We start from the raw sequence: 14892 nt of genomic DNA, 5'->3' as shown, positions 1-14892 counted from the left end.
AGAGAGAGGGGGGGAGTGGGGATCGTGTCCCGGTTAGGGTTAGGTTTCGGTGAAGGTAGGGGGTTAGTAGGGGAGGTGGACCGGGGTGGGCCGGCCCGTTCGAGCGGCTGAGGCCAGCTGGGCCACTTGTGGTCCAGCGGGGGGGGGGAGGGGGGGTCCTGTTTTCTTTTCTCTCCCTTTTTTTGTTTGCTAGTTTTCCTTTTCTCTTTTTTTTCAATTTGTTTTCTGCTTATTTTTACCTTTGTTTTTTAAATTATAAATCTAGCCCCTAAATTAGAACTAATACTTATGACACTACCACAATTGATTTGGCACCCTAAACAATTAGTTTAAATTTGTTTAGTATTTAAAAGACAATTAAATATTAGTTTTACTACAGTTTTTATTAATTTAGTGCTTTTGACTACTTTATAAAAAGATGTTTCCTCCACCATAAATACCTACGCATTATTTGTCACCTCTCGAACATTTTAGTATTAAAGTTCGAAAATCTTTACCGTTTGACTTTATTTTAAGTTTGAATTTCGAATCTATTTTGAACTAACACGAGATTAACAACAGTAACCGTGGTGATGTGGCATCATTAACGTGGGATTACTGTAGCCTAATTGCCCGGGCGTCACAGCATCAGTTCATGTGCGGTTTGCAGCTACGGCGAGCTGGAAGTGCGGCGCATCCGGTGGTGGCCGTGTGGTGTGCTGGGGGTGTGTGTAACAGCGGCGGCGATGAGCCGGGCGACCGCCGGAGTTCGGACATCCATGCTTGAGGCGTTACGGGGCACGGCGGGTGCGGCCGATGGGCTCTACGGGTTGATGGGATCACTAGGAACATGCGGAGGCATCGAGCGCAGGTGGAGGAGCTCGCGAGCACGAAGCTCACCGTCCATGGCGGCTACCGGAGCTCGGGTAGATGCGGGCGCGGGGCTGCAGTGCGCTAGGGGAGGATCTAATGAGCTAGGTGGCATCCACGGGCCACCAGAAGCACGCTGGTGCCACGGGTTCGAGCGGAGGGGCTCGGGTCAAGAAAGCTAGGCGGCCATGGCGGACGGTGGTGCTCGGGCATGTGGGCGAGGGCACTACGGCACGGGAACAAGCAAAATGAAGGAGGGGAAACGGAGTGGAGCTCACAGCGGGGTCGTTGCAGGTCTCATTGGACTCGGGGAGGCCTCTGCGGCGGTGAATTCGACGACGGCATCCGGTGCCGAGGCGGCGAGGAAGATGACTGGCGATGCTGGAGGGCCTCCGGGCTTTCTTGGTGCGATGAGGAGGTGCAGCGAGATACAGACGATCTCGGGAGCACGGTTGCGCGTCGTTTTGTCATCGGTGGCCACGCGGGCGAGGCACGGCGGACGGTGGAAGCTCTCAGTGACGCTCAGAGGAGGGGCTAGAGGCGAGAGAGAAAGCAGAGGGTGAGGGGAAAGTGAGAGGAGGGCCTCGCGCGTCTCCAGACGCGGATTAGGACGAAGGAGCGGCCTCCAGCGCGAAGCAGGAGGTGGAGGGCTCCGCGGGTGCACGCGCGTGTTCGCTCCTTATCGGTGTCAAATCCGGCAGATCTCGGGTAGGGGGTCCCGAACTGTGCGTCAAGGCCGGATGGTAACAGGAGACAAGGGACAAGATGTTTTTTACCCAGATTCGGGCCCTCTCGATGGAGGTAATACCCTACTCCTGCTTGATTAATATTGATGATATGGGTAGTACAAGAGTAGATCTACCACGAGATCAAGGAGGCTAAACCCTAGAAGCTAGCCTATGGTATGATTGTTGTGTATGGAGTTGATTGCCTACGGACTACAACCCTCCGGTTTATATAGACACTGGATAGGGTTAGGGTTACATAGAGTCGGTTACAATGGTAGGAGATCTTGAATATCCGCATCGCCAAGCTTGCCTTGCACGCCAAGGAAAGTCCCATCCGGACACGGGACAAAGTCTTCAATCTTGTATCTTCATAGTCTAGGAGTCCGGCTGAAGGTATAGTCCGGCTACCCGAACACCCCCTAATCCAGGACTCCCTCAGTAGCCCCCGAACCAGGCTTCAATGACGATGAGTCCGGCGCGCAGATTGTTCGGCATTGCAAGGCGGGTTCCTCTCCAAATTTTGTGTACCTGTAGGAATAATGTCCGATTTTTGTAATGTAGTGCTCCTCGGCTTCCACACCCAATAATGGCCGTCTTCCACGTGTTCAAACGAATGCGAAAAGCCGGGGTGTTTTTACATCCACACCCCTAGCCGTATAAACGAGCCACCTATTTAACGGGATGGGGATTTAGGTCCAAACCACATCTTCTCCTTTCCGCGAGTTATCATTAGAGCGCTTCCAGCAAAGGTCCATTCCGACATGACCAGCCGTCGCAGCTCCTCCCCTCGCCCCTCCAGTCCCAAACCCGGGGACTGGGAGAGTTGCACCATCCCGCATAGCGAGTTAGCGTCACTTCAGGCCAAGGGATTTCTCCCTCAGGCATACATGGTCCCGGTCCGAGCCGGTCTCGCCACCTATAATGGCGGAAAACAAGCGGAGAGCACCCCAATTCCTTCTAAAGGAGAGCGGGTGTGTTAAATGAACTCGGTGGGGCCGGATAGATCAAATCGGTGGGGCCGAGTTTGACTTTAGGTTTAGGACATATGGGAAAGTGAGAAAGTGGCTGAGGGCTTTGGAGCATATCACTAAGCACTTCGAGCAAGCAAGGCATGAAGCAACACATCATCCCCTTTTAATAGTATTGGCTTTTCTATGGACTCAATGTGATATTGGATCACTAAAATAGAAATGAAGAGCCTTGAGATTTTGCCAATCTTCTGTCCTTAGCTTCTTGAAGGGGTTCCACATCCTCTTGTCCATGCCACGCCTTTGTTGAACTTTCTGAAATATACTAGTTAAAAATATTAGTCCAACAAGAGATATGTTGACATTAATTACCAAAAACACCCAGGGAGCACTTATGCCTTCAATCTCGCCCTTTTTGGTAATTAATGACAACATACATCAAAGCTTCAGATAAAGATATGAAGAATAGCAAGTAAAGCTTTGGAAGGACATGTAACATGCATAGGCTCCCCCTACATGTACGCAGTCATGTAAATATGAAGTGTAAGAGCATGTGAATGCATAAATCATGATAGAGAAAGCAATGAGTTACATGTATCTTGGCTATATGCATCAGATCAAATGATGTAGATACAAGAAATGTACCTTCATGTTCATGAGTCCTTCTTGCAAACAATATGTACATCAACAAGAGATCATCATGCACATGAGTGTGATGCATATACTTACCTTGTGGTCTTGAGCTGGCTTTGGAAGAGATGGTCCTGATAAAACAGGGTTAGATAACACAGGAACATCTACTAGACAGAGCAGGAGCAGGAAATCACAAGATTACCAAGATTGGGATGACATGTAACAAGTGAGTACTTAGTACTCTATTGGATATAGACATGTCCCCAAAGAGAGTAAAGATATGCAATGAATTCGAAGATTTCCTTCCCTTAAATGTCTCTCTCCCCCTGAATCTTATATTGGATAATGGGAGAAGATAGGGAAAAAGAAAATCAGAGCAAGACAATCATAACATATACATGTCTTTCCCCTCTTAAAGACATGTGACTTCTCTCCTCTATGGATAGTAAGCATCTGGAGAACTCTCTTATGTGATAAGCTTTAATGTGCTCTCTCCCCCTTCGACATCAATTTCCAAGAAGGATCTTCTGGAGCATGAGTCAAGTAGGTTTGGTCCTTGAGTCACATTACAAAGCAAACATGTAGTATAAGATGCTGGTAGAGGACAAGAATCATTGAGTGGAGCTGGAACAAATATGCAGGATGCAAATGACAAAGTGTTTTCTCGGCATTCAAATTGGTAGCACCGAGCCTTTTTCTTTGGTGGCACCGAGTTGTTTCGGTTTAGCCGAAAGGAATAAACCGGTGAAGCCGAATTCAACATAAAGAGAAAACAATTTTCATCTCAGCTCACTAGGCAAAAAGATCTCACAAAGATTTGCAAGGAATTAACTCAAAGGTTTGCAATGAATTGGATGCAAGGAATACAAAATATAACAGGAAAAAGAAAAGAAATCTTGTTGAAGTGAAAGGGAAACATGCTAGGCACAAATGCAAGAACACAAAACAAAGAAACTTCATCTAGAATTGGTCGGCGACAAAGTCACCTATGTTAGAGTATATTGACTGAGGAGTCAAGTGAGAACACTTGATCATAGGTCATACTCATCGTTTAAGCTCAAAATGGGGTTGCCATTTTTCGTTTAAGCATTTTGATGCATTCACATCTTGTTGAGCTGGTTTGACCCATGTCTTGGGGTAAAGCTTCTCTAAGATGGAATAACATACCTTGGGTGGTGGTGTTGATCTTGATCATGTAGTCGAACTTGTGTGGGTTGCTCAAGGTTGATGTAGCTCATCAAGAGTTGGGAGCACCACTTGTAGTTTTGAGTTCATCTACCTACATGGGTTAGTCTTGCAAGGAAGAGCACTTGTGTATCCAAAGTGACAACCATGAAATATGATACCAAATGAAATTTGATATAAATGAACTGTCAAAGGATATTGAAAGGGTTCATGCTTCCTTGTCTTCAACCACCTTATTGTAGAGACTTAGCGATGTAGAGATTGATCATGGTGTGAGTGTTGGGGAACGTTGCAGAAAACAAAAAATTTCCTACGGTTTCACCAAGATCCATCTAGGAGTTCATCTAGCAACGAGTGATTGGATTGCATCTACATACCTTTGTAGATCACGCGCGGAAGCATTCAAAGAACGGGGATGAGGAAGTCGTACTCGACGTGATCCAAATCATCGTAGATCCTAGCGCCGAACGGACGGCACCTCCGCGTTCAACACACGTACGGTCAGCGTAAAGTCTCCTCCTTCTTGATCCAGCAAGGGGAAGGAGAGGTTGAGGAGGATGGCTCCAGCAGCAGCACGACGGCGTGGTGGTGATGGAGCTGCAGTACTCCTGTAGGGCTTCGCCAAGCTCTATGGAGGAGGAGGATGTGTTGGAGAGGGAGAGGGAGGCACCAAAGGCAAAGGTAAGAGGCCCTCCCTTTCCCCCACTATATATAGGGTCAAGGGAGAGGGGGGGCGCAGCCTTGGCCCTTCCTCCAAGGAAGGGTGCGGCCAGGGAGGAGTCCATCCTCCCCAAGGCACCTAGGAGGTGCCTTCCCCCTTTAGGACTCTTCCTTTCCCTTATCTCTTGGCGCATGGGCCTCTTGGGGCTGGTGCCCTTGGTCCATATAGGCCAAGGCGCACACCCCTACAGCCCATGTGGCCCCCCGGGGCAGGTGGACCCCCTTGGTGGACCCCCGGACCCCTTTCGGCACTCCCGGTACAATACCGATAATGCGCGAAACTTTTCCGGCGACCAAAACAAGACTTCCCATATATAATTATTTACCTCCGGACCATTCCGAAACTCCTCGTGACGTCCGGGATCTCATCCGGGACTCTGAACAACATTCGGGTTACTGCATATACATATCCCTACAACCCTAGCGTCACCGAACCATAAGTGTGTAGACCCTACGGGTTCGGGAGACACGTAGACATGACCGAGATCGCTCTCCGGTCAATAACCAACAGCGGGATCTAGATACCCATGTTGGCTCCCACATGCTCCTCGATGATCTCATTGGATGAACCACGATGTCGAGGATTCAAGCAACCCCGTACACAATTCCCTTCGTCAATCGGTATGTTACTTGCCCGAGATTCGATCGTCGGTATCCCAATACCTCGTTCAATCTCGTTACCGGCAAGTCACTTTACTCGTACCGTAATGCATGATCCCGTGACTAGACACTTGGTCACTTTGAGCTCATTATGATGATGCATTACCGAGTGGGCCCAGTGATACCTCTCCGTCATACGGAGTGACAAATCCCAGTCTTGATTCGTGTCAACCCAACAGACACTTTCGGAGATACCCATAGTATACCTTTATAGTCACCCAGTTACGTTGTGACGTTTGGTACACCCAAAGCACTCCTACGGTATCCGGGAGTTACATGATCTCATGGTCTAAGGAAAAGATACTTGACATTGGAAAACTCTAGCAAACGAACTATACGATCTTGTGCTATGTTTAGGATTGGGTCTTGTCCATCACATCATTCTCCTAATGATGTGATCTCGTTATCAATGACATCCAATGTCCATAGTCAGGAAACTATGACTATCTGTTGATCAACAAGCTAGTCAACTAGAGGCTTACTAGGGACATGTTGGTGTCTATTATTCACACATGTATTACGATTTCCGGATAACACAATTATAGCATGAATAAAGACAATTATCATGAACAAGGAAATATAATAATAATGCTTTTATTATTGCCTCTAGGGCATATTTCCAACAGTCTCCCACTTGCACTAGAGTCAATAATCTAGTTACATTGTGATGAATCGAACACCCATCAAATTCTGGTGATGATCATGTTTTGCTCTAGGGAGAGGTTTAGTCAACGGATCTGCTACATTCAGGTCCGTATGTACTTTACAAATATCTATGTCTCCATCTTGAACATTTTCACGAATGGAGTTGAAGCGACGCTTGATGTGCCTTGTCTTCATGTGAAACCTGGGCTCCTTGGCAAGTGCAATAACTCCAGTGTTGTCACAGAAGAGCTTGATCGGCCCCGACGCATTGGGTATGACTCCTAGGTCGGTGATGAACTCCTTCACCCAAATTGCTTCATGCGCTGCCTTCGAGGCTGCCATGTACTCCGCTTCACATGTAGATCCCGCCACGACGCTCTGCTTGCAACTGCACCAGCTTACTGCCCCACCATTCAAAATATACACGTATCCGGTTTGTGACTTGGAGTCATCCAGATCTGTGTCGAAGCTAGCGTCGACGTAACCTTTTACGATGAGCTCTTCGTCACCTCCATAAACGAGAAACATTTCCTTAGTCCTTTTCAGGTACTTCAGGATATTCTTGACCGCTGTCCAGTGTTCCTTGCCGGGATTACTTTGGTACCTTCCTACCAAACTTACGGCAAGGTTTACATCAGGTCTGGTACACATCATGGCATACATAATAGAACCTATGGCTGAGGCATAGGGGATGACACTCATCTCTTCTATATCTTCTGCCGTGGTCGAACATTGAGCTGAGCTCAATTTCACACCTTGTAACACAGGCAAGAACCCCTTCTTAGACTGATCCATATTGAATTTCTTCAATATCTTATCAAGGTATGTGCTTTGTGAAAGACCTATGAGGCGTCTTGATCTATCTCTATAGATCTTGATGCCTAATATATAAGCAGCTTCTCCAAGGTCCTTCATTGAAAAACTCTTATTCAAGTAGGCCTTAATGCTGTCCAAGAGTTCTATATCATTTCCCATCAAAAGTATGTCATCTACATATAATATGAGAAATGCTACAGAGCTCCCACTCACTTTCTTGTAAACACAGGCTTCTCCATAAGTCTGCGTAAACCCAAACGCTTTGATCATCTCATCAAAGCGAATGTTCCAACTCCGAGATGCTTGCACCAACCCATAAATCGAGCGTTGGAGCTTGCACACCTTGTCAGCATACTTAGGATCGACAAAACCTTCCGGCTACATCATATACAATTCTTCCTTAAGGAAACCATTAAGGAATGCCGTTTTGACGTCCATTTGCCATATCTCATAATCATAGAATGCGGCAATTGCTAACATGATTCGAACGGACTTTAGCTTCGCTACCGGTGAGAAAGTCTCATCGTAGTCAACCCCTTGAACTTATCGATAACCCTTAGCGACAAGCCGAGCTTTATAGATGGTCACATTACCATCCGCGTCTGTCTTCTTCTTAAAGATCCATTTATTTTCTATGGCTCGCCGCTCAACAGGCAAGTCAGTCAAAGTCCATACTTCGTTTTCATACATGGATCCTATCTCGGATTTCATGGCTTCCAGCCATTTGTCGGAATCCGGGCCCGCCATCGCTTCTTCATAGTTCGAAGGTTCACCGTTGTCTAACAACATGATTTCCAAGACAGGGTTGCCGTACCAATCTGGTGCGGAACGTGTCCTTGTGGACCTTCGAATTTCAGTAGGAGCTTGATCAGAAGTATCTTGATCATCATCATTAACTTCCTCTCTAGTCGGTGCAGGCACCTCAGGAACATTTTCTTGAGTTGCGCCATTTTCCGGTTCAAGAGGTAATACTTCATCAAGTTCTAAAATCGGTCTCACTGAGTTTGTGTAATCGGTCAAACCGAGTTGAGGTTTTACCCTAACCCTAGCACATCGGTCCCACTGATTTGACCATATCGGTCCCACCAAAAAGGCTAACGTTCGCATTTTGAACTGAATCGGTCTGACCGAGTTTAATGATTCGGTCCCACCGAGTTTGGTAAATTGTGTGTAACAGCTAGATTTTGTGTGGAGGCTATATATACCCCTCCACCCTTCCTCCATTTGGGGAGAGAGCCATCAGAACATGCCTGGACTTCCAGCATTCATTTTCTGAAAGAGGACCACCTACTCATGTGTTGAGACCAAGACATTCCATTCCAACCACTAGAATCTTGATATCTAGCCTTCCCCAAGTTGCTTTCCACTCAAATCATCTTTCCACCATATCCAAATCTGTGTGAGAGAGTTGAGTGTTGGGGAGACTATCATTTGAAGCATAAGAGCAAGGAGTTCATCGTCAACACACCATCTATTACCTTTTGGAGAGTGGTGTCTCCTAGATTGGTTAGGTGTCATTTGGGAGCCTCCGTCAAGATTGTGGAGTTGAGCCAAGGACTTTGTAAGGGCAAGGAGATCGCCTACTTCGTGAGATCTACCCAAGTGAGGCAAGTCCTTCATGGGCGATGGCCATGGTGGGATAGACAAGGTTGCTTCTTCATGGACCCCTTCGTGGATGGAACCCTCTGTGGACTCACGCAACCGTTACCCTTCGTGGGTTGAAGTCTCCATCAATGTGGATGTATGATAGTACCACCTATCGGAACCACGCCAAAAATCTTCGTGTCTCCAATTGCGCTTGCACACTCCAATCCCATCCTTTACTTTCTTGCAACTTGCATGCTTTACTTTCCGCTGCTCATATGCTCTTGCCATGCTCGCTTGAAATGTATTGTGAACGTTTAAACTTGTGCTAAAACTCCATATTAACTTAAAGAACTTAAAAACTGCTACTTTTCTTTGTTGAGGGTCTAATCATCACCCTCTAGACACCTCTTCTCGATCCTTTCACTGGGGGGCAATCAAGGGCGGGACGACAAACTGCACAGGGAGAGCATTGTGACGGAGCTCGCGCAGCTAGATGCACAGGCTGAGTCCAGGGCGTTCTTCGAGCAGGAGTGGGCCCACCGTTATGCCCTGGAGGGCCAAGTGGAGGCTCTTCTCCAGGCAGAGACGGGGTATTGGCGTAGACGAGGGGATCTCAAGTGGACGCTAAAATGGGATGCGAACACTAAATATTTCCACGTGTATGCTAATGGTCGGCGTAAAAAATGTGCCATCTTGCGTCTGCAGTCTGAGCAGGGGCTCTTACTTCGCTAATTGGATATTATGCGCCACGTCTACGAGTTCTATATGCAGCTGATGGGCTCGAGTGAACAACCCTTAGCAAGACTTCACGTCGATTTGTTTGATCCGACGCTCAAGGTCTCTGACCTTGAAAATAAGGAGCTGGGCCTGGCCTTCCTCTCACAAGAAATCTACGCCGCCCTCCTCGGCATGAAGTCTAACACGTCCCTAGGCCCCGATGGTTGGCCCGTTGCCATGTTCAACCATTTCTGGTCAACGCTTAAGGGGCTGATTTTCTCTGTGTGCAATGGTTTCATGCGCGAGGAGGTTGACATCTCTCGCCTGAGCTTTAGAATTCTCTCATTAATTCCGAAAGTGCAGAGCACAGGTAACATTAGGCAGCTTAGACCCATTGAACTTATTAACGTCCCTTTCAAAATATGTTCCAAGGCGTGTTCGACCTGTTTAACTCCGGTAGCGCACCACATTATGAGTAGGACCCAATCAACGTTTATCCATGGACATAACATTCTGGAGGGGCCCCTCGTTCTTCTCGAGATTGTGCATGAACTAAAACGCTCACGTCAACCTGTGATTCTCCTTAAACTCGATTTCGAAAAGGCGTACGATCGCTAAACTGGGACTTCCTCCGACATGCCTCTTGGGGAGGGGATTCTTGTCGGTGTGGGTCCACCGCATGATGCAACTGTCTCGGGAGGCCAAACTGCGATTGCGGTCAACGGAGAAGTAGGGAACTTCTTTCGCAACAAGAGGGGGCTACGTCAGGGCAACCCTGCGACCCTGCTCATGTTTAACTTTGTCGCGAATGCACTCGCCACAATGTTGGACAAAGCCAGGGCAACCGGTCACCTCAGGGGAGTGGTAAGTCACCTGATCCCGGGAGGGGTGTCCCACCTGCAGTATGCAGACGATGCACTGCTACTGTTTGAGCCGGACAAGCATAGTATAGCCACGGTTAAGGCTATCTTGTTGAGCTTCGAGCTCATGTCTGGGCTCAAAATCAACTTCCAATAGTGCAAAATGGTGGCCATGGGGATGGGCACAGCCGAGGGGCAAGCAGTGACAGATTTGCTTAATTGTAAGTTGGGAAAACTCCCATTTACATACCTCGGCTTACCGATAGCTGCTAGGGCGTGTATCATCCAGGATTGGAACCCCTTTGCACCATGGTGGCGGGCCAGGTTTGCCCGTGGAGAGGCAGGTTTATGTCGTCAGGGACGAGGCTCATCGTTACTAACTCCAGCCTCTCCTCACTTCCCATGTTCACTATGAGCCTCTTTCTATTGGCCAACGGAGTGCACACCAAGTTGGACACGCCGTGATCTCCAGTTCTTTTGGGAAGGAGTTGGACTCAAGTGCAAGTACCATATGATGAGGTGGGCGGCTGTTTGTGGTCCCAGGTTTGGGGGGCCTTGGAATCACAAACTCCAAGTTGATGAACCTGGCAGTTATGTACAAGTGGATATGGAAACTGTCTTAAAGGGAGACTATGTGATGTGTACGCTGCCTGATGTGGGCTTTATTAATTTAAACCGGACGTCTCTAACGTCTTTATTCTAAAAAAAGAGCTAGCCGAGCCGATTGCTACGTGAAAGTGAAACGAAGAAAATCTGAGGAAAACAAGGGCCGTGGACGTGTCCACCACACGAAGGAACGAGTTACTCCCATCATTTTTAACTACTCAAGATAGTTAGCTACTACCTCGTTGACCCACTTGTCCCCAACCGGAATATAGCCGGCTACAATTCTAAATTCGCGTGATCTTTCATCTCCGACTGGTTTCGAACTACATATATATTTTCTTGTTTCCACTTCATTCACATGCGTCATGACGTGTGCTAGCTGCCCTCTCTGACGGGATCGACGATGCCGTGGCCGAAATAATCAACGTTGTCCACTAGATATGTGAATACACCAAGAAAGATCTTTTCAAAAAGTTGACCGGGGGATTCGAAACAACCAAATGGAGATCATCGTGTGGAATCGTCGAGCTTGTAAATGTTTTGATTTCGAAGGGCCGGAGTAGCCAGAGATGCGTACGTACATTGATATTCTTTCCGTTTCAAAATAAATGACTCAATTTTATACTATCTTTTTAATACAAAGTTAATATAAAATTGGATCATTATTTTAGAACGGAGGAAATACCTACATACGTGCTGAAAGCGTCCTGTGGTCTGGCCTCTACAGACGTCCAGAAGCCAAACTCCCCAGCCCCATGGCTTGGCCTTGACGGATCCGTGCGATTTGGGTCGTCGTCGCCGTTTCGCCCCAGCTGCATACCTGCCGTGGACTCGCAACGCCGGAGACCTCTGCATAGATTACTGTTGTCATCGAGCCAAGCAAAGGGAAGCGCCAAGTGGCTTTGGCTCCCCGTAAACAAATGGTGCGGATTGTAAAATCCGGCGCGCGATCGACGCTTCCCTTCGCTCCAACTCCAACCATTCCGCGCGCGGTTCCCATGATCTAGTCTAGATCGAGCCTGCTTCCAAAACAGTTTGCCAAGCTCGAGGCGGTAGGCCCTCACATACATCCTCTCTTCTCCAACAACCACGGAGTACATACACAAAAATAAGAATATGTTTTATCCCAAGCAAATTGTGCTGCTGTGTGTATGCAGTGCTCCGTGCCAGGTTGCACTCTTTCCCTTTGGAAAACATGCTAGCCGCCCACACGGGATAACAGAAGCAGGCGTCATGTGCACTCGCTAGAAACCTGCACAAGCACAGCGTGCTCATGGCCAGACGTATGCCCCATCCCCCGCGAGCAAGTGAGAGTAAGGCCAACTCCACCGCGCGACCCTATTCTGTTCGGCCCCGTCTGTTTAGGATAAAATGGACAAAAAAGGCGGCCCAGCGCGCGACAGCCTGAATCCATCTTGTCCGTTTTGTGTCCGGGCCGACCCATTTCGAGCGCAAACTTGCGCCGGGTTTGGGTCGCGACGGACAACAAACGGACGCGCGCTCGTCTGCGTCGGGGCCGCGTGGCAAGCGACCACCTACCTCCCACCCGCCCACATCAATGCGTACGAGCGGGCGGCCCCACCTGTCATCCGCACGTCGAACGGTCGCCGTCCTTCTTTAAGTGGGAAGCGTGTACGTCGTCGTCCACACTGCCCCACGCCACCCCGCGGCCTCCTCGAAACCAGACAGCCCCAGTCCCAAACCCTAGCCAACACCTCGTCGGCCGGCCGGCCGCAGCAATGGGCCTCTGGAAGTCCGGCCGCAAAGGCAAGCACGACCGCGAGGCTGGTTCCTCGTCGGGACGCCGCCGCGGCTCGCCATCGCCACCAAGCCAGGCCCCCGCGCCGTCCGCCTTCTCCATCGCGCCCACGTCCGCCGGCGACCGCGACCGGCATTACGTCCGCTCGTCGGTGTGCCGCCGTTATTGGGAGACGAGGACGCCGCTCCCCTGGAGCGACGTCCATCTCCCCAATAACTGGCATCTCTCCGCCGACCGGGTCCCGATCCCGCCGGTCCCGACGAGCGGCCGTGCGCGCGAGAAGAAGATCGAGCGCCGCCGCCGCCTCCTCCCCGACGACCTCTTCTACGACCCCAGGTACGCCCCCGACTCCGGGCTCTGGGACACCTAGTTCCGTGACAAGCACGACACCAGGCGCGCGTCCTTCTTCGCCGGCACCTCGACGGGGCCGCGGCGGCCACGACAGGAGTGCGCAGTGCCTGCTCCCCAAGAGCGCGGGCGTAGGCGGGTGCGCGGTGTCACGCCCACGTCGTCGCCTTCGCCGTCTCCATCGCCACCACCACCTCCTCGCATGACGGACGAGGAGGAGGCCCATCTCATGGCGCGTGTCATGGAGGACTCCATGTACACGCACGATGAGCGGCAATGGGAGGGCCTGGAGGAGATGATGGCCCCCTCCGCTGTCGGCGAGGTAGCCATCCCCGAGGAGGAGGAGGAGGAGCCAGTGGCCGCGTTCCAGCAGCTGCTGGGCTAGGGATGGGGCTGGTCCTGCACTGCTTCGGAGATGGCCGCCGGTGTGGGCGTGAACTGGTGCCCCACTCCGTCGCGGTCACCGAAGCAGGAGGCGTCGCCACGGGAGGAGGTGGTGCAGGCACCTCCGGCCGTCCAGACCGCCCTCGTCTACCACGCACCGCCGGCCCACCTGTGGACGCCGGCAGCCTACGTCGACCTCGTCAGCGACGACGACGATACCGGCGGCCAGTGAAGACGGCGACGGCCACGGCACCGACGGGCGCGGCAGGAGCGCGCGGGAGGCGTTTTCTTATTTTGTTTTTATATATTAATTATGAAACTGGGCCTTTTAAGTGGCCGTGGAAACTGGGCCGTTTTGTGACCGATCCCTATGTATGTTTCATGTTTTTTTAAATGCGCTTATTTACTTTTTTAGTTTGTTTCATTCTAGTTTTTTAATTTTTTTATTCACGTTCACCCCGGACACGATTTGGGGTGCGACCGTGCAGTGGGCGCACGCACGACCCATCGGACAAAGCCGGACACGAGCGAACCCATCGGCGCCCCCAAAAAGACAAAATCCAGCCAATCCAGACGTCTGTTTAGGGTCGCGCGGTGGAGTTGGCCTAAGACTAGCCATAGTGGGAGTAACTTCAGCAGTAACATCGAGTCCAACTCAGCAAATTTGCTTATGTGGCAGTGAGTTAATGAGGAGAGAGGTAGTAGTAGTAACTTAGCTAGTTACTGTAACATCACATGTTTCAATGTAATATGAGTCTATAACCTAATAAATGAAGCTATGCATGTTATCACACTTATGTTACTAACCACTATGAAGGTAGTAACATAGTCTAAAAATACGTATATGTTATTAATGTATGTTATTCTCCATTATGGTTAGTCTAACCAACCCAACCGCAAGCGGCAAGCGGCACGCTTGCGTCGGCCGCGCGCTCCTGCCCGGCAAGCAGCCCTTCACCCGATCCCGCCGCCCCTTCCCGGTTCCCAGGCAAGTCCAGGACAACCGGACCACAGAGTAAATGCGTCGTGGTACGTAGGTAGTAGTCCCCGGCACTCCTCCCGTCCGGCATGCGCGCATGCACGACACGCACGAGACGTGTCGAGGCGTCGCCTCCAGCCCACGCCGATACGTTTCATACGACCGAGCTTACATGACATGCACCGGGAAACTAGCTAGCAGCTACTACTACGTACCCTACAGCGGCCAGCCTAAAAGGCGGTGTCGGTCGGCGCGTGGCGCGGGCGAAGGGGATCGATTCTCCCGTGATCGCGGCGCCGTTGCACCAACCGACCGCACTAGCCCGGCGTCCCCGGGCGCGGGTTCGCGCGGAACCGAAGAGTTTTTCACGCGCTGCTAGCCAGCGATAGCTGTATCCGTCCGTCCGTGGCAGTACATGTCGAGGACGCCGCTGGCCAGATGGCTCCGC

Source organism: Triticum dicoccoides, chromosome 1A, assembly GCF_002162155.2.
Source record: "Triticum dicoccoides isolate Atlit2015 ecotype Zavitan chromosome 1A, WEW_v2.0, whole genome shotgun sequence".
Taxonomy (NCBI): domain Eukaryota; kingdom Viridiplantae; phylum Streptophyta; class Magnoliopsida; order Poales; family Poaceae; genus Triticum; species Triticum dicoccoides.
The sequence above is the reverse complement of the archived record's forward strand: the minus strand, read 5'-3'. Positions refer to the sequence as shown.